The 19,255-nt window shown below is 47.2% G+C and overlaps 1 long non-coding RNA gene across 1 annotated transcript in view; it reads left to right on the forward strand.

The window, feature by feature from the left end:
• Positions 1–9,684: 9,684 nt before the first annotated feature.
• Positions 9,685–19,255, forward strand: part of LOC108590630 (uncharacterized) — a 46,630-nt gene continuing 37,059 nt past the window's right edge. The window contains exon 1 of the long non-coding RNA XR_008479671.2: positions 9,685–10,618. This is a non-coding gene — a long non-coding RNA (uncharacterized LOC108590630). The remainder of the gene's footprint in view (positions 10,619–19,255) is intronic.

The raw sequence follows: 19,255 nt of genomic DNA on the forward strand, positions 1-19,255 counted from the left end.
ATCCCGATGGCCTGGGCCTGTCCGATTCTCTGTCCAGGAAGAGGAGGGGAACACAAGGTGAGATTTTCATTTCTGTTTTTTTCCCCAGAAACCGTCCATGCTGTAGACTTAAGGCCTGTTAAGAATATCCTCTGTGCAGGAGGGGATGGAAAAATCTCTGGCCCTAACTCTGACAGGAAAGCCTGGTTTTAGCATTGAAAAGGTGATTGAATACAGCTTGCTTTTCTCCAGGGAGGAGAGACAAGATGGAGTGCCAGAGAGGCCGAAGGCAAGGTGCCTCTGTTTGCATTGCTGCAGCAGTGTGGAGGCTTTCTGCCCTGCCCCACACCCCTCATCCATCAGCCCCAGCCTTCCCCATCATGGTTTTCCCAGATGAGCCCTGATTGTTGATTTCTTTCATGTGTGTGTGGAATTAACATATTCTATCCCTTTCAATGTTGAATTAACTTTGTGACCAACTCATTAAGGACAGAAATTAAAGACTTAATTTAAATTAAAGTCTTTAATTTCTGTCAGCTTTGACAGAAATCCCACTGAAGGTTTGTCAAAGAGCCACTGGAGAGTTCTAAGTGGTCTTGCTTGCAGAGGGCAACTGCCCTCGACCTCCATTTCTGCTTTTTGCAGTACTCCTGCCTGGCCTTCGGGGGTGCCACTGGGATTGAAATTCCATTTACCAAACATCAACGTACGATATTAGACCTTAAAAGAAGAAAATGTAAAACAGCAAACATCTACAGTCTTTTATGCAGAAACAGTAAACTCGGGACATTTTTATTCATTGAGTCCTTCCTTCAACCAAGTTGTGACTAAGAGTATCTACTATTTGTCAAATTCTAAGAATAAATTCTAAGAAAAAGAACAAATTCTACCCTCAGCTTATTCAAAGTCTAGATGGGGAAGCAGAAAATAGCAAATAATTACTATATGGTGTGATATGTACCACAGCCTGAAGAGAAATATACTGAAAACTGAGAATTCAATAAGATTGAATGAATGGTTGGTGGGTTCATAATAAGCAACTACAATAAATGAGGACTATTAGAGGGTTATTCTGAACGTGCTAAGATCATTGGAGAGGACAACCTTGGATGATGATAGGTCTGATTCCTGGGTTGGGTATGGAGCAAGCTCGGGCTGGACCTGGGGTGCATTTGGGCTATACCGTATACCCCCAGTTTCACCCTAGCAGCAAGGATTGTTGGAAGCAGTTTATCTACTTTATGTCTCTCCACCCCATTTTTATAGTAAAACGTCTGCTAAAAATGATGTCAGTAAAAGCAGTCCCCATAGTGGAGGGTTATTTATTTCTGGGACACTGGGTGTGTAATAGTTGCTTGTAGGGAGTAGGTGGCTCCACTTTCCCTAATCAGAAACAGGGAATTCCTGGCATGGAGCCAGGAGGGTTGGGCAACTGGATTGGGAGGCAGAAAATCAGTCATTGTCTCTGCTTCTTCCCTGGTTTGTGGAGTGTCACAGCTCCAGAGACATACTTTTCTTGTCTATAAAATGGGCATAATGTTTGCTTCCACCTTACTCATTTAAAAACATTTCTTACAATTCCTAGTCAGAGTTATTTGTCAAAAAGCTTTTGTGGATGGTGATATGGTTTGGCTCTGAATCCCCACCCAAATGTCATCTCAAATTTTAATCCTTCCATGTTGAGGGAGGGATCTGGTGGGAGTGATTAGATCATGGGGGTGGTTTCCCTTGCGCTGTTCTTGCGATAGTGAGGGAATTCTCACAAGATCTCATTTTTTTTTTTTTTTGAATTGGAGTACCGCTCTGTTGCCCAGGCTGCAGTATAGTGGCATGATCTTGGCTCACTGCAACCTCTACCTCCCAGATGTCAAGCAATTCTCTTGCCTCAGCCTCCTAAGTAGCTGGGGTTACAGGCATGTGCCACCATGCCTGCTAATTTTTGTATTTTTAGTGAGGATGGGGGTTTCACCGTGTTGGCCAGGCTGGTCTCTAACTCCTGATCTCAAGTGATCTGCCTGCCTCGATCTCCCAATGTGCTGGGAATACAGGTGTGAGCCACCACACCTGGCCATGATCTGATGGTTTAAGAGTGGCAGTTTCTGCTGGGTGTGGTGGCTCAAGCCTGTAATCCTAAGCCTTTTGGGAGGCCAAGGTGGGCGGATCACCTGAGGTCAGGAGTTTGAGACCAGCCTGGCCAACATGGTGAAACCCCATCTTGAAAAAAAAAAAAGAGTGGCAGTTTCTTCTGCATGCCCTCACTCTCCTGCTGCCATGTAAGATGTGCCTTACTTCTCCTTCACCTTTTGCCATGATTGTAATTTTCCTGAGGCCTCCCCAGACATGTAGAACTGTGAGTCAAACCTCTTTTCTTTATAAATTACCCAGTCTCAGGTAGTCTTTATAGCAATATGAAAACAGACAAACAGAGATGGCCAACATTTTGATTAGGTGGAGATGTTTAGCTTTCATTTGTTTGTTTGAGTCCACTCCTTGTAACTTTGCATGGAGACGGTGCGGAAGAAATGGGGGCTCGGGCAGGTCATTGTTAATTGAAGGAAGAATCCTGGGAACATTGGGTTATCATGAGGGCACCCGGAGATGGGAGAGTGAGTGGAAGTACCCAGAGTCTGGCAGCATAGGCACCAGGCTTGGGGTGCCTCGCTCACAGGCATGGGGGAACAGCATGGCAGATGTTATGGGTGGGTGCTGTCAGGTGGTGATGCATGATATGGTTGGGCTGTGCCCCCATCCAAATCTCAATGCCCAGTAACTGTACCTCCCAGAATTTCTATGTGTTGTGGGAGGGATCCAGGCTGAGGTAATTGAATCATGGGGGCAGGTCTTTCTCATGCTATTCTCGAGATAGTGAATAAGTCTCATGAGATCTGATAGGTTTATTAAGGGTTTCTGTTTTTGCTTCTCCCTCTTTTTCTCTTGCTGCTGCCATATAAGGAGTACCTTTTGCCTCCTGCCATGATTCTGAGGCCTCCCCAGCCACGTGGAACCATAAGCCCATTTGAACCTCTTTTCCCTCCCGGTCTCAGTTATGTTTTCATCAGCAGTGTGAAAATGGACTAATACAATGCATATCCCCTCGTGACCCATCCTCACTCTCCTTAAAATGAGAGCACCAAGGATATGTCCAGACCTGTCACAGAAGAAACATGAATGGCTATGCCACTTAGAAAAAAATGTTCAGCCATACTGAGTCATGCAAAATGTGGACTAGAAATGACACTCATTTTACCTACCAACATGGGAAAAAAATAAAGCTGATCATTTCCTGAAACAGGCACTACTGCCAGAGGGGATGGATTTGTTAAAGCTTTGTGGAAACAATTCAACAACATTCTATCAGGAACTTTAAGAGTATTTAAACTTTTGTTCCAATATCTCAATCCTGGAAACCTAAGAAAAAAGAAGAGATTATAGAGTTAGAAATTTCAATAAAAACATAGCCAGAATAAAATTATTTATATTAGAAAAAGAGGTAAACAACTTCATTGCCCCCAAATAGGGCAAGCGTTAAGTAAATGATAAAAAATCCATAGGATTAGACTATTATGCAGCTATTACAAATATTGTACTTTTTTTTTTTCCAGACAGCGTCTTGCTCTGTTTCCCAGGCTGGAGTGCGGTGGTGCGATCTCAGATCACTGCAGCTTCCGCCTCCCGGGTTCAAGTGATTCTCATGCCTCAGCCTCCCAAGTAGCTGGTATTACAGGCACCCATCACTATGCCCAGCTAGTTTTTTTATTTTCAGTAGAGACACGGTTTTGCCGTGTTGGCCACGCTGGTCTCAAATTCCTGACCTTAGGAGAGCTACCCTCCTCATCCTCCCAAAGTGCTGGGATTACAGGCGTGAGCCACTGTGCCTGGCCCATTACACTTTTTTTTCTTTTGAGACATGATCTCATGTTATTGCCCAGGCTGTCATGTTATTGCCCAGGCTGGAGGGCAGTGGTGTGATCACAGCTGACTGCAGCCTTGAACTCTTGGGCTGAACTGATCCTCCCACCTCAGCCTCCCGAGCACCTGAGACTATATAGATGCACACCACCATGTCCAGCTAATTAAAACAATTTATTATTATTTTTTTAGAAATAGGGTCTCACTATGTTGCCTAGGCTGTTCTCAAACTCCTGAGTTCAAGTGAACCTCCCACCTAGGCCTCCCAAAGTGCTGGGATTACAGGTGTGAGCTATTGCACCCAGACTAAAAATCATACTTTCAAAGAATGACCAACATGGATAAATGCTTTTCCTACAATGTTAACTTTTTGGTGCTGGGGAGTCCAGTGCAAAATGGTATATAGACCGTTCCTGTGCATGTGAAAGGTTGGAAGGGTATTTTTCAAAGTGCTAACACATCATTATTTCTGAGTTGTAGGATTGCAGGATTACTTCCTTCTTTATATTTTCCAACATTTCCTAAATATTCTAAAGTGAGTCACATAATTTTGATGAGTAAGTGGGGAAAGATGTCATTAAAAAATGATTGCACCTGCCTGACTGCAGCCCGTGCTCTCTGCTGCCAGGGGATCCTCTGCCTTTGGCAAGAAGCAGATTTCGTGAGCCTGGAGACCCTGCCAGGAAAAGTGCAAGGAATTAGAACAATTCAGTCTGGGGCCTGGCCAGGCCTGGTGGAGAGAGGGACGGGGCAGAGAAGCCCATCTGGGGAGAGGGACCTTGTTTCTCAGGTGCATCCCCAAATTGAGCTATGCTCACCTATGGACTCCCAGGACCCCAAGTTAAAGAGTAATTTCTGGTGCCAGACAGAAGGCCCAGCTAAATGCCACCTTGACTCTGGGGCTGTGTGCCCAGTGCCGTCTTGAAGAGCGAGTGGATGTGCCTGGACAGACGCTCAGGTAGACCCAGCTTCTGCGCCCCAACCCCCATCACACTTCCCTCCAAAACCTGTAGAGCAGCTTGCCTGGGAGTCCTGGTTAATTTCCCCCTGCTGCATTGTCTAGCACTTTTCCTCTCTGCCCAGTAACGTCAGCATTGCCAGGGAGCAGGCTGGATGTGCAGAAGCTCAGCTCTGTCTTACAGAACAAGAATGTGCAGTTCAGCAAATCCCCAGGGTACTCAGCAGCACTGAGTGTGCAGCACTGCTCAGCTCCCCTCACTGGGGGATGGACCTCAGACTGGGCTGAGCTTGGGGGAGCAGGGAGGAGGAGGAGAGTGCTGAGGAGCTGCGGAGTGGAGGGCCTGTGGGAAGCCCCGTTCCAATCTGGTGGGATGGAAGCAGGAGTGGCTCCTGAGGGGAGGCAAGAACACCTGGACAGAGCACCGAGCAGCCCTCTTTTCTGACACTTGGGGCGAAAGGGTGAGCAATAGCTTATTCCAGGGCAACCTTCGCTAGGAACGTGCAGGGTATGGGGATAGTCTCTCCCTGTTCCTCGCAGGGTCCCTGGAGCTTGGTAGGAAGCAGAAGGAATTACTTTCATTTTCCAGATGGTTTTATAGGGGCTGGGGGAGGGAGCCTGGGAGATTGCCAGCCTACTGGGAAAGCTCAGAGCCCTCTCCTCACTCTAATGGTGCCAGCTGGCTCTCAGGCCAGATAGGAAGGCTGTGCCCAGGCACACCATCATTCCAGATCCTGGGAGAGTTGCCAGGAATTGGGCAGCTGGGTTTTCTCATCACAGCTGAGGTCCTTCATTGGGGCGTCTGGAAGGTACAGAGAACTTGAGCTACTTTCTTTTCTTTCCTTCTTTCTTTTTTCTTTTGGTAGTCCATTTTATTAATTTTCCCCAGCTGTATTAAGGTATAATTGACAAAGATGATCCACTGTTATTTTGAGGGGTGGGGTGGTTCCCAATGTACTCACAATGCAGAAATGCCAGCCAGGTGCAATGGCTTGTGGCTCATGCCACTTTGGGAGGCCAAGGCAGGTGGTTGGCACTTTGAGAGGCCAAGGCAAGTGGATCACTTGAGGTCAGGAGTTCAAGACCAGCCTGGCCAACATGGTGAGCTCTCGACTTTCTAAAAAATATATATATATAAATTAGCCAGGCCTGGTGGTGCATGTAGTCTTATCTACTCAGGAGGCTAAGGCAGGAGAATCACTTGAACCCTGGAGGCAGAGGTTGCAGTGAGCCAAGATCGTGCCACTGCATTCCAGTGTAGGTGAGAGAGCAAGATTCTGTCTCAAGAAAAAAAAAATTGCCAAAACAAGTTAAAATGTTACAGTATATTTTTAATAAATGGTACATTTTAAAAAGGAATGCTTTGAAACACATCCTGGGTGAACATGGATAGAACTTTATACTAGTTTGCTAGGGCTGCCATAACAAAGTACTGCAGGATGAGTTGCTTAAACAGACATTTATTGTCTCACCGTCCTGGAGGCTGGAAGCCAGGGATCAAGGTGTTGGCAGGGTTGGTTTCTGAGGCCCATCTCCTTGACTTGCAGATACCATCTTCTCCTCATGTGTTCATGTGGCCTTCCCTCTGTGTGTGTCTGTGTCTGTGCCAATTTTCTTCTTCTTATAGAGACATCCTTATTGGATTAGAGCCTGCCCTCACAACCTCATTTAACTGACTGATCTCTTAACCGTATCCTCCAAATGCAGTCACATTATGAGTTGCTGGGGGTTAGGACTTCAACATACAAATTTTGGAGGGAGACAACTTGGCCCTTAACAAACATCATTTGGAAATAACATCAAAAGTCTAAAAGTCCTTTCTTGAGTGTAAAGCCCAGGCCCAGAACCTGTCTTCTTGCCCCCACCTCTGTCTATGTCCTGGACTCTTAAGCCATCTAGGTGGGCAGCAGGAGGCATCTGATTTTTCCGGATTGTGTGTTATCTTAGTCTGTTTGTTCCTCAAATCTGGAAGGACATCCCTGAGGAATTATTCAGTAATCACAAAGTACAAAACCTCCCAGTGTTCACCTCTGCCTGAGAACCTGCCCTTTTAGAAGGGAAATTCTGGCTGGTTGCAGTGGCTCATTCCTGTAATTCCAGCATTTTGGGAGGCAGAGGTGGGCGGATCACCTGAGGTCAGGAGTTCGAGGCCAGGCTGGCCAACATGGTGAAACCCTGTCTCTACTAAAGATATAAAAATTAGCCGGGCGTGGTGGTGGGTGCCTGTAATCATCCCAGCTACACAGGAGGCTGAGGCAGGAGAATTGCTTGAACCTGGGAAGTGGAGGTTGCAGTGAGTGAGATGGCACCAATGCACTCCAGCCTGGGCAGCAAGAGTGAGACTCTGTCTCAAAAATAAATAAATAAATAAGGAAATTCTCCTCTTTCAAGGAGAAATGGGTTATGGGTTGAATTGTGTTTCTAAAAAAGATATTTTGGATCCCTGTATTAGTTTGTTTTAAGACTGCTGATAAAGACATATCTGAGACAGGGTTATTTATAAAGAAAAAGAGGTTTAATGGACTCACAGTTCCACGTGGCTGGGGAGGCCTCACAATCATGGCAGAAGGTGAAAGGCATATCTTACATGGCAGCAAGCAAGAGAGAAAATTTGCACAAGGGAACTCCCATGTATAAAACAATCAGATCGACCGGGCGCGGTGGTTCACGCCTGTAATCCCAGCACTTTGGGAGGCCGAGGCGGGTGGATCACGAGGTCAAGAGATCGAGACCATCCTGGTCAACATGGTGAAACCCCGTCTCTACTAAAAATACAAAAAAATTAGCTGGGCATGGTGGCGTGTGCCTGTAATCCCAGCTACTTGGGAGACTGAGGCAAGAGAATTGCCTGAACCCAGGAGGCGGAGGTTGCGATGAGCCGAGATCGCGCCATTGCGCTCCAGCCTGGGTAACAAGAGCGAAACTCTGTCTCAAAAATAAATAAATAAATAAAACCATCAGATCTCATGAGATTTATTCACTGTCATAAGAGCAGCACGGGAAGGACTCACCCTATGATTCAGTTACTGTCCACCGGGTTCCTCCCATGACACTTGGGAATTACGGGAGCTACAGTTCAAGATAAGATTTGGGTGGGGACAAGCCAAGCCATATCAAGCCCTAACACCTAGTACATCACAATGTGATTATGTTTGAAAATAGGGTCATTATAAAGGTAAAAAAGTTAAAATGAGGTCATTAGGATGGGCTGTTATCTGATATGACTGGTGTCCTTAAAAGGGGGATATTTAGGCACAAAGACAGACATCAGACATTCGTAGGGGGAAGATGATGTGAAGAGACACAAGGGTAAGATGGAGTCTGCAAGCCAAGGAGGGAGGCCTGGGGCAGACCCTTCACAGCCCTCAGAAGGAACCAGCCCTGCCGACGTCTTCATTTCCTAACCAGCTCTCCAGAACTGTAAAGACAGTGACTTTTTTTAATTACCCTAAGTTCTGGGGTACATATGCAGTACATGCAGGTGTGTTACATAGGTACACACGTGCCATAGTGGTTTATGTACATGGTTATCTACATTAGGTATTTCTTCTAATACTATCCCTCCCCTATCCCAAGACAGTAACTTTCTATTATTTCAGGTGGCCTCAGCAAACTGATAGACCATCTGTGGTAACTCTCCCCTTGCACCACTTTTTATTCACCCTGCTGCTCACTCTTGGGCTATACACAAATCATAAGCTTCCTGAGGGCAAGGACTAGGATTATATCCCCCTTCTGAATCCTACAGGCCCCTGCATGGTACAGAAGCTCAATGAAACCATGCTGATTTAAAGGACTTTCCCTCCCTTCCTCTGTTCCCCTTCTTCTCTTAGACTTTCTGGCACTGTTTGCATGGGAGGCTGAGCCTAATAAATGTGGTCCTTGCTGGTGGGCCTGGGGCACAGCTATGCCTTCACCCAGCTCTAGGGTTCCTGTGACTTAGTCTGTCTTTCAACTTCCAATCTGATCCTGAGAACAATCTTGCTCAGCCATAGCATGTATCACCATGACCTTGAAAGGGCATCACAGTGCAAACAGGGTAATCCCCAAGAAACTCTAGGGTTCAGGGAGGGCATCCTGGGTAGGCCTCTCTGAGTGCTGAGGGGGTAGGGAAAGGGCCTTCTGGCTGCCTGCTCCTGGAAGCTGCCTCTAGGTCCCAGGGCTTGAGACATCACAGAAGCCTAGCTCTCCCTGGGGTGGCAAACTCGATCTCCCTGCAGACCCTTCTCAGAACATGTCCCATTTGAACTTTGATGACGACAGCCTCTAAGACTGGGGTGCCCACCCCTGCTCCATCCTCAGGTGCAGCCCTCACAGCTGTATGTGTGCTAGGGATTGCTGAGGTGGGAGGGGAAGAGCCTTAGTGGCTCCAGAGGGACAGACTACTAAGGGAAGACACTGTGCACTAGAAAGAGGAGGCGGTCCTGGAGGAAGAGGGTGGGCTTCCGATGCAGGGAGGGTCCTGTGGAAGGGCCTGTTCAGGAACTAGGGAAAGTGCTCTGGGGCTCAGAGGAGAGTGATCACAGCTACCTGAAGGGTTGGAGAAGCAACACAGGGAGGTGACACCTGAATTAGGCCCTGGAGAGTGAGCAAAAAACCTGTAAGGAAGAGTGGAAGCTTCAGAGCTGCCCACAGTCCTCCTTGCCCGGCAGGGAGACGTTGCTGGACGAAGAGCCCCATTTCTCCCAGATTAGTTGCCAAGGATGGGGCCTGGGATGGACCAAGTACCGAGGACATTTTAAAGAACAGAGCATGTCAGGAGAGTGGCAGGAAAACAGGATTGCAGTACTAACCCCACTTTGCCATTCTCCAACTCCCTGTCGCCTCCAACTCCCAGCAGGTGACTTCCTGGCTCCTGGTCTCAGGTATGGAATGTGACAGACAGGAAGGCAGGACTAGCCCCTGGATTGGGCAGAAAAGCCCAAAGCCACTCCAGAACGGATAGACACCAGATCTAGCCAAAATATTTGGCATCTGGGAGGTTTGATGAGAAGGTGATTTCCTTGGTGGTGAGAAGAAGAGGGAAGGCAATGACAGTCCAGAGATGGGGGTCCCTGGGAAACAGGGGGCAGAGTGTCCTGTTTCCTGCAACGTAGAAGGAGCCCTGGGACATCCCAGAGAGGAAATGGCTGTGTGTGTGTTGAGGCAGAAGAGACCTTGCCTTCTAGAGGTTCCCATTCCAGCATGGTTCAGAACAGAACCAGTTCCTTCCCAAGACAGCCGCAGTAGGGGCAGCAAACCTCCAGCCTTAAAAGGACCATGACTTTGACAGGGCATCTGTCTGGTGACTGGGCTGAGAGGGGAGTGATGGCAGCTGCCCTGCACACCTCCAGGGATGTGCTCACACGGGGGCCTCTGCTGGAGGCAAAACTCTAAAGTACTCCCCCTTCTCCAGTTTCTTATTTGGTCAATCAAATACGAATTTAGGTTCTGCTGGGAAACAGCTTTGCAGATGGAATGAAGGTTGCTAATCAGCTGAACTTAAAATAGGGAGATAACCCAGCACGTCCAGGTGGGCCCGATGTAACCAAGCAGAAGAGGAAGGTCGGAAGAGTCAGAGCGATGCCGCAGAAGGCCAAGTCTGTGATGTGTGAGAAGCCTCTGACACCTTGTGGATGTGTAAGGACCTAAGCTAAGGAGCTAAGGGTGACCCTGGCTGCCAGCCAGCAAGTTTACCCACAAACAACTTTTCGGAGCCAGCAACCTGAACGAGCTTGGAAGAGGATTCTTTCCTAGAGTTGCCAGTTATACGCTCAGCACAACCAACACCTGGTAAGACCGTGTTGCACTTCTACAGAAACTGGGAGATAAGCTTGTGTTGTGTTGAGCCATTAGATTTGTGGTAATTTGTTTACGGCGGTGATAGCAAACTACGCAGCCTTTGAATACTGGTCTGCAGTTGTGTGGGGCACAAAGTAAGTGACAGTAGGTGGCATCCTCCAGACACCTGTGTGACAAAAGACAATAAAGACCCCATCTCCCAGAGCTCAGTGGGACTTTGACAACACTTAGGTTCAGGGCGTGGTAAATTCTAAATCAACAGAGATTACATTTCTGCCACATTGGCAGGATAGGAATCAAAATAGAATTAAACTCTGTGACAGAAAAACGATTTGTAGTCTAGGCGTGGTGGCTCATGCCTGTAATCCCAGCACTTTGGGAGGCCGAGGCAGACAGATCATCTGAGGTCAGGAGTTTGAGACCAGCCTGGCCAACATAGCGAAACCTCGTCTCTACTAAAAATACAAAAATTAGCCAGGTGTGGTGGTGGGTACCTGTAATCCCAGCTACTCGGGAGGCTGAGGCAGGAGAATCACTTGAACCTGGGAGGCAGAGGCTGCAGTGAGCCGAGATTGTGCCACTGCATGCCAGCTTGGGCGACAAAGCAAAACTCTGTCTCAAAAAAGAAAATAAAAACAGTTTGTTTTCTGCACACCCGAATTTGTGGCCTAAGATTGGGACCCAATTCAAGACATCTCGCATTAAATGGAGATGGAATTAAGGCCTCCTAAATGGGAGAGCTTCTGTGTCCAGGTCAGCTTTCAAAAGGCAGGAGCAAGGGGGAAGAAGGCACAACAGATAAATGGTTGAAGAGGTGCCCAGACAGGTCTTCACCTGACACAGCTGGGCCCACAGAACCTTCCACCAGCCCAGATAGGCTAACCCTGCTGCTGTCATGCAGATGGGGCTCTGGGGCTGACTATGCTGGCTGGGGGAAGAGCCAGCTGCCTGGGTTCTCAAAAGTACCCACAGTTCTGCTTTCTCTGGCTTCCAATTGTTGGGACTCAGAAAACAGGACCCTAAAATGAAAGCCTCAGAAGTTAAAAGCTTTTCTCTGCATGTTTGCCCTCCTGTCTCTCAGGCCCATTCTCCCCTAGTCTAGCCATAGAAACTAGAATCCCTCTTCTCCAAATGGGGGGCATAGAAAATCCTAGCTGTGGATTGGGCACATGCCTTTGGCTTGGCTAGTTACACTCTCTGTCCTTGAGACTGTCTCTTTTCCCCAAAGCCAGTCATAAATCCTAAAAATATTACTGTGGGCCAGGTACCGTGGTTCACGCCTATAATCCCAGCACTTTGGGAGGCCGAGGCAGGCAGATCACCTGAGGTTGGGAGTTTGAGACCAGCCTGACCAACATGGAGAAACCCTGTCTCTACTAAAAATGCAAAATTAGCCAGGTGTGGTGGCTCATGCCTGTAATCCCAGCTACTCAGGAGGCTGAGGCAGGAGAATAGCTTGAACCTGGAGGTGGAGTTTGCAGTGAGCTGAGATGGTGCCATTGCACTCCAGTCTGGGCAACAAGAGCAAAACTCCATCTAAAAAAAAAAATACACACACACACGCTCTTGTTTTCCTTCTGCCTTTCTGTGTAAAAACTGGCCATAAAGAAATGATCTGACTTTTATGTTGTTTTACTGTAGGTCTTAAGACCCTCTTCCAGAGAAAGTCCTGCCCCACACACAGAAGGAAGGGACGCAGTGCAAAGAGGCCAAGAATCTAGACAGGCCTCGCTGAATTTCCCAACTCAATCTGTTCGCATGAGATCGTACCCTTTTTCATCCAATCGCATTTCTACATAGCTATTCGTATTTCGTTAATCCTAAGCATTAGTAGGCCAATTTCTCCATTATCTTTGTTTTTTCATTCTGAAGGCTCCTGTGTATAAACATCAAGTAAATGTGTGTGCCTTTTCTCTAGTCGACCTGCCTTTTGCACAGTGCATCTCACCTATAGGGCTCAAGTACCTTAAAGGCATCCCCTTGGTTCATTGCTCCAGATAGGAAGGAGCAGGGGCTCCAGTTCTACAGCCAGAGCCAGCCCGTGGGCAGCCCCTGAATGAGGTATGAGATGCGAAGGAGGCCTGAGATCTAGTGGCTCCTCCCAGCACCCTGTGACTTGGGAGGGCTGATGGACCTCCTAGGGTGACCAAGCATGCCAGGGGCTCTCTGAGCCCTGTGCTGGGCTGCATGCAGAAAGCTCAGGCAGGGTGTGTGGCTCGATGGAGGCTCTCATGGCCACTTGACTACCTTAGGTCTTCTTTGGAGTCCAGAATGCAGTAAGGCATTGGGGTCACCGGGGGCACTGAGCAGCCTCCTGGGAGAGGTACATCAAGTCCTGTGGCATAAGGACGCAAGCTCCAGGGTCAGGTTACTAGGCCCAAATCCTGGCTTTCCTCTGTATTAGCTGAGTGAACCTGGGCATGCTTCTTAACCTCTCTGGGCAGTAGTGTCCTGATTTATAATTGGGGTTATTAAGATCATTTTCTTCTTTGCTTTGTTGTAAGGCTTTAATGAGATAATGCATGAGAAACAACTGTCGTGTAGGATGTGCACAATACATCTCAGCTACGATAATGCACAACAGGCCTAGAGAGGGAGGCTTTGCGTTTGATAGGATGCAGAAATCTTAAAGTGCTCGTTGAGTAGTTACAGGAGGTGTGGTTACTAGGAGTCAACAGAGGCTCCTGTGCAGGGGACAGTGGTAGCTTTTGGTTGTATATCATCTAACCCTCACTTTCTAGGAGCACCTATTACCTTTCCTTTTGGGGGACCATACTCCTGGGTTGTAGGGGGAGACAGTGCCCTTTCCTTATAGACCCAAATGGGCCAGATCCTCCGTTTCCTACCTAGCTGTGGATCGAGCACAAGCCTTTGGCTTGGCCAGTTACACTCTCCGTCCTGGAGGCGGTCTCTGTGGTCTCTTAGTGGACTCCTAGTAGGTAGATACTGGGTCTTTTGGATTGGTCATCTTTTCTCCCATTTCCTATCTATTTTTGTTCCATTTTCTGGATAGTTATCCTACTTTATCTTCCAGAGTTACTGTGGAATTTATTACTTCAGTTGTTATAACTCCATCTCAACCCTTTCATGTTTCATGTTTTCTTTTTCTTTCTTTCTTTCTTTCTTTTTTTTTTTGAGATGGAGTCTTGCTCTCTTTACCAGGCTGGAGGCAGTGGCATGATCTTGGTTCACTGCAACCTCCTCCTCCTGGTTTTGAGCAATTTTTCTGCCTTAGCCTCACAGTAGCTGGGATTACAGGTGTATGCCACCACAGCTAGCTACTTTTTGTATTTTTCATAGAGGTGGGGTTTCACCATGTTGGCCAGGCTGGTCTTGAACTCCCAATCTCAGGTGATCCACCCCCCCTCAGCTTCCCAAAGTGCTGGAATTATAGGCGTGAGCTGACACGCCCAGCCTTCTTTCATGTTTGCTGATTATCCACCATCCTCGTCTGTTTCTCATTCATGGATGCACATCTTTTTATATTTCACAGAGGATATTATTTATAGTGTTTTGTTTCATTTTGTTTTGAGTGATCCTTTGATCCCTTATGTCTTCTCTCTGAGCTGCTTTTGTTCTGATTTGGCTTTTCACTTTTTAAAGCGAAGCACTAGAAATGGAATTGAAAGTTTCCTGGGCATTCCCACCCTATCACCCCAAAATTGACAATTATCGTCATGTTAATTTCTGTGTTCCATTTTTTCCCTGAATGTTATTTTAACACTTTTCATTATTTTATATGTTCCATTAAGGTAATGACCATATTTACTTATAATTTCCCAATTTTTAAAAACATTTTTTTCTTGCTCTTAGAGAAAAGTTTATTATAAATATCTGTCTACATGTGGCTTTTATTTCCATCTAAATTATTTTCTTGGAATAAATTCGAGGAGTAGAATTACCAGGTCAAAAGCTTATGGGCGTTTTCATCAGTCTCTCCTGTGTGTTGCCAAATTCCTAATGGTGGTGGATACAGGTACCATTGAAGCAGCAACAGGAATACAACCCTCCCGGCACTTTTTTTTCTGAGACAGGGTCTTGCTCTGTTGCCCAGGCTGGAGTGCAGTGGTGTGATCATGGCTCACTGCAGCCTCGACCTCCCAGGCTTAAACTAGCCTTTCACCTCAGTCTCCTGAGTAGCTGCGACTATACTTGTGCATAACTGTGCCTGGCTAATGTTTTGTATTTTTTGTAGAGATGGTATTTCATCATGTTGCCCAGGCTGGTCTTGAACTCCTGAGCTCAAGAGATCCATCTGCCTCTGTCTTGCAAAGTGGTAGGATTACAGGTGTCTGCCACTGCACCTGGCCAGCACTTGATTTTTGAGTCTTTTCTTTATAGTTGTTTGTTGTTATAAAGGTACAAAATAACACCTTCATCTAACTTGAATTTGTCTATCTTTGAGTATTGGTGCAATTGAACATTGTTTCATCTAGAAATGGGAAATTGGCTGGGTGTGGTGGTTCATGCCTGTAATCCCAGCAGTTTGGGAGGCCGAGATGGGTAGATCTCTTGAGGTCAGGAGTTTGAGACCAGCCTGCCCAACATGGCGTAACCCCGTCTCAACTAAAAATGCAAAAATTAGCCGGGTGTGGTGGTGCATATCTGTAATCTCAGCTACTCAGGAGGCTGAGGCAGGAGAATAACTTGAACCCAGGAGGTAGAGGTTGCAGTGAGCCAAGATTGCACCACTGCACTCCAGCCTGGGTAACAGAGGGAGACTCTGTCTCAAAAAATAAAAAAATAAAACAGAAAATTAAGCCAGGAGAAAGCCTGTTAGATATAAAAAAGTTAGTAAGAGGATTTCCAAATAGATACAAAAGCAACTTTGTTTTGTGTTAGCTGTGGTTCTTAACCTGGGGTCCAAGGGCTGGGGTGGCTTGACTCCCTGAAATAATATGCAGAGTTTTGTGACCATATGCACATTAGCATGGAGAGGGTCCTTAGCATTCATCACAATTTCACAAGGATCTAGACCTAAAAAGCCTCAGTTATAGGATGGACGACTTCTGCCCCAAGTAGAAAAAAGGCAATAGAGGAAAGCTCATGAAGGACACTTTTTGTTTGAAATCTCATTCTGCCATTTGCTAGCTCTGTGATCTTGAGCAAATTATTTACTTCTCTGTGCTGCAACTTACCTTGGCTGTCAGGTCAGGTGGGGGTAATAGCATCTATTTCATAGGCTTGTCCTCATGATTAAATGAATTGACATAGGTCAAGCACTTTTAATTTAATTTAATTTAATTTTTATTATTAAAGGAACTGAGGTCTTGTTCTGTGGCCCAGGCTGGGGTGCAGTGGCAGCCCAGGCTGGGGTGCAGTGGCGGCCCAGGCTGGGGTGCAGTGGCACCCCAGCTCACTGCAGTCTTGATCTCCTGGGCTCAAGGAATCCTCCTGACTCAGCCTCCCAAATAGCTGGGACCACAGGTGCACACCACCATACCTGGCTAGTTAAAGCACTTTTAACTAGACACATAGCAAATGTTTAATAAATGATGTTTACTGTTAAGAATTATTAATAACTAGAGCCTTCCAACAATAGGATAGGCTGCATCATACAGCAGTGAGTTCTCTGTCAATTGAGGTGTTCATGAAGGAGGTAACAGCTGTCAGGCAGGCTCTTGAGGGGATCCCTGAGTTGGGAGGGAGGAGGAATCTGGCATTCTGAGTTTCTGTGAATTACATTTTCCTGTTGTGCATGTGGCAAATGGTGAGACTAGCAGTTCTCAAGAAGCCAGCAGGCCTCCAGCAGGAGTGACAGCTGTGCCTGCTAATATGGAAATGTACTTCTGAGCAAGCAGCCTGTTTTAAGAGCATGTTCCTGGCCCATTCTCCTGAGGGTGCAGGAAAAGCGTTTTGTTTGTTATTGTTGTTTTATTTTTATTTTTTTTTGAGATGGAGTCTTGCTGTCACCCAGGCTGGAGGACAATGGCACAATCTCAGCTCACTGCAGCCTCTGCCTCCCAGGTTCTAGTGATTGTCCTGCCTCAGCCTCCTGAGTAGCTGGGATTACAGACACACACCATCACGCCCAGAAAATTTTTTGTACTTTTAGTAGAGATGGAGTTTCACCATGTTGGCCAAGCTGGTCTCGAACTCCTGACCTTGTGATCTGCTTACCTCGTCCTCACAAAGTGTTGGGATCACAGGGTGAGCCATCGCACTCAGCCTGAAGAATAGTTTGAAAAATCCAAGTGCAGTTTCTTCAGCCTTCTGTGCAGAGAGACTAAGAGTGGGGAAATCATTCTTAGTGCAATCAAGATAATAGAGCCGGGGTTGGCGGCAGGGCGTATAGCACAGGGCAGAGTGTGTGCTTCCAGTAGCTTTGCTGACTAACAGATATTTACTGAGCACTTACCGAGGGCTGTGGGCTGGGTGTGATGGCGGTTGGTGAGTGGGTTTAAACAGATGAATTAGATCCAGTGTTAGTGTCTCATTGTTCTAGTTTTCATTGTCCTTACCGGATTTCTAGGCTATTCTTGAAAGGGCAGTAAAGCTCAGCTGAGTGGTTGGGGGATATGACTGTCTTTGGGTAACTGGCTCAGAGAAAAGTTGGAAATTTCTTTTTTTAATTGAGATAGGGTCTCACTCTGTCACCCAGGCTGGAGTGCGGTGGTGCCATCACAGCTCATTGGAATCTTGGACTCCTAGGCTCAAGTGATCATCCCATCTCAGTCTCCGGGAAGCTGGGACTACAGGTGCACCCCACCACACTCAGCTAATCATTTAGAGATGGGGTCTCCCTGTGTTGGCCAGGCTGATCTCAAATTCCTGGCCTCAAGTGATCCACCTTGGCCTCCCAAAGTGCTGGGATTACAGGCGTGAGCCACTGCACCCAGCCAGAGATTTCTGTATATATTTCTGTGTGCACGCTTCTGAGCACAGGTATCCATTCAAATTTAATATTTCCTAATTTTGGATTAAATAAAACCTGAGTGCTGAGGAAGGTTTGCTTCAGGTCAGCTCCCTAAGAAGCAGACTCTGGGATAAGGAGGAGTGAACCCTCGTTAATTGGGAGATGAAGCACCCCTAGACTGTGGAGGGAGGAGGGGCAATTACCACTGAGGGCAGCTGGAACCTAATCATGGGAAAATACAAGAAACGTTCTTCAGACTCAGCTCCCACCAGGCGAGGGGCTAGGGCTTTACATACCCACTCCCTTCACCCCCAGCTGGAGCCCATTCCCGAGGTCTCCTAAGTCCCTTGCACCTCCAACATTGGCAGAAAAAGCGGCTTCTGTACCAGAGGAAGCCCAGAACAAAGAACTGCAGGTGCTGGTGCTGTGACATCCGTGAGTGACAACGTGGAAAGGGAAACAGGCAGGCCACCAAAGCATCTGCCACAGTGTTTCCAGCGGGAATGAAACTCCCTCGGTGTGAGAGGGGCTGGGTGTGCATGGGGAAGCTAGGTGGATCCCAGCTAGCTCTTTGTCAAGCCCAGTCCTCTGTAAAAGGCTGTCAATCTGCGTACTTCATTGAGGTGACTGGCCAAGAAGGCACAGGCGGGGTGAAATCCAGCCTGGGTTCCACCAGTAAGCGCCACATGGGCTGGAGGCACTCTGACAGTCTTAGCTTTGAACACCAGGGGAGGGCAGAGGTGTGAAGTCTGATGGGTGAGAGGAAGGTGAAAAGGGGGGAAGCTGGGGCCTGAGAAGTCCCAGGTCATAACTGGGAGTCCTTCCACTGTTGAGTCTCTGCCCATCAAAACCGGAAGTGGGATGACCTCCCAGGAGACCTCTGAAATTTCATCATGTACATTCTATCAGTGTATTTTCTTTTTCTTTTCTTGTTTTTTTTTTTTTTTTTTTTGAGACAGGGTCTCACTCTGTCACCCAGGTTAGAGAGTGCAGTGGCACCATCATAGCTCACTGCAGCCTCAACCTTCTGGGCTTAAGCCATCCTCCCACCTCAAGCTCCCAAGTAGCTTGGATGACAGATCACAAGGTCAAGAAATTGAGACCATCCTGGCCAACAAGGTGAAACCCCATCTCTACTAAAAATACAAAATTAGCTGGGTGTGGCGGCATGTGCCTGTAATCCCAGCTACTTGGGAGGCTGAGGCAAGAGAATCGCTTAAACCTGGGAGGCAGAGGTTGCAGTGAGCCAAGATTGCAACTTTGCACTTCAGCCTGGGCAATAAGAACAAAACTTCGTCTCAAAAAAAAAAAAAAAAAAAAATTAATCATCTTTAGAAGAAGATTCCCAGAAGCTACCATGAACTTTTTTGCTTATCTGCCATTGATCAGAACTTAGATGGCCACAGCTAATCTGGGAAATGAGGTCTTTTATTCTGGGCATCTGGGTTCCTGCAAAAATTTGGGGCCCTATGACCATGAAAGAAGGGTAGAGCAGGCATTGGGGGCGACTGCCTCATCTTACATGTCTGCAGCTATGGGACCAACCCCCTATGACCATGAAAGAGGGGTAGAGCAGGCATTGGGGGTGACTGCCTCACCTTACATTTCTCCAGCTATGAGACCAACCCCCTATGACCATGAAAGAAGGGTAGAGCAGGCATTGGGGGCGACTGCCTCACCTTACATGTCTGCAGCTATGGGACCAACCCCCTATGACCATGAAAGGGGGGTAGAGCAGGCATTGGGGGTGACTGCCTCACCTTACATTTCTG

The sequence above is a fragment of the Callithrix jacchus genome, chromosome 2, assembly GCF_049354715.1.
Source record: "Callithrix jacchus isolate 240 chromosome 2, calJac240_pri, whole genome shotgun sequence".
In the NCBI taxonomy this organism is placed as follows: domain Eukaryota; kingdom Metazoa; phylum Chordata; class Mammalia; order Primates; family Cebidae; genus Callithrix; species Callithrix jacchus.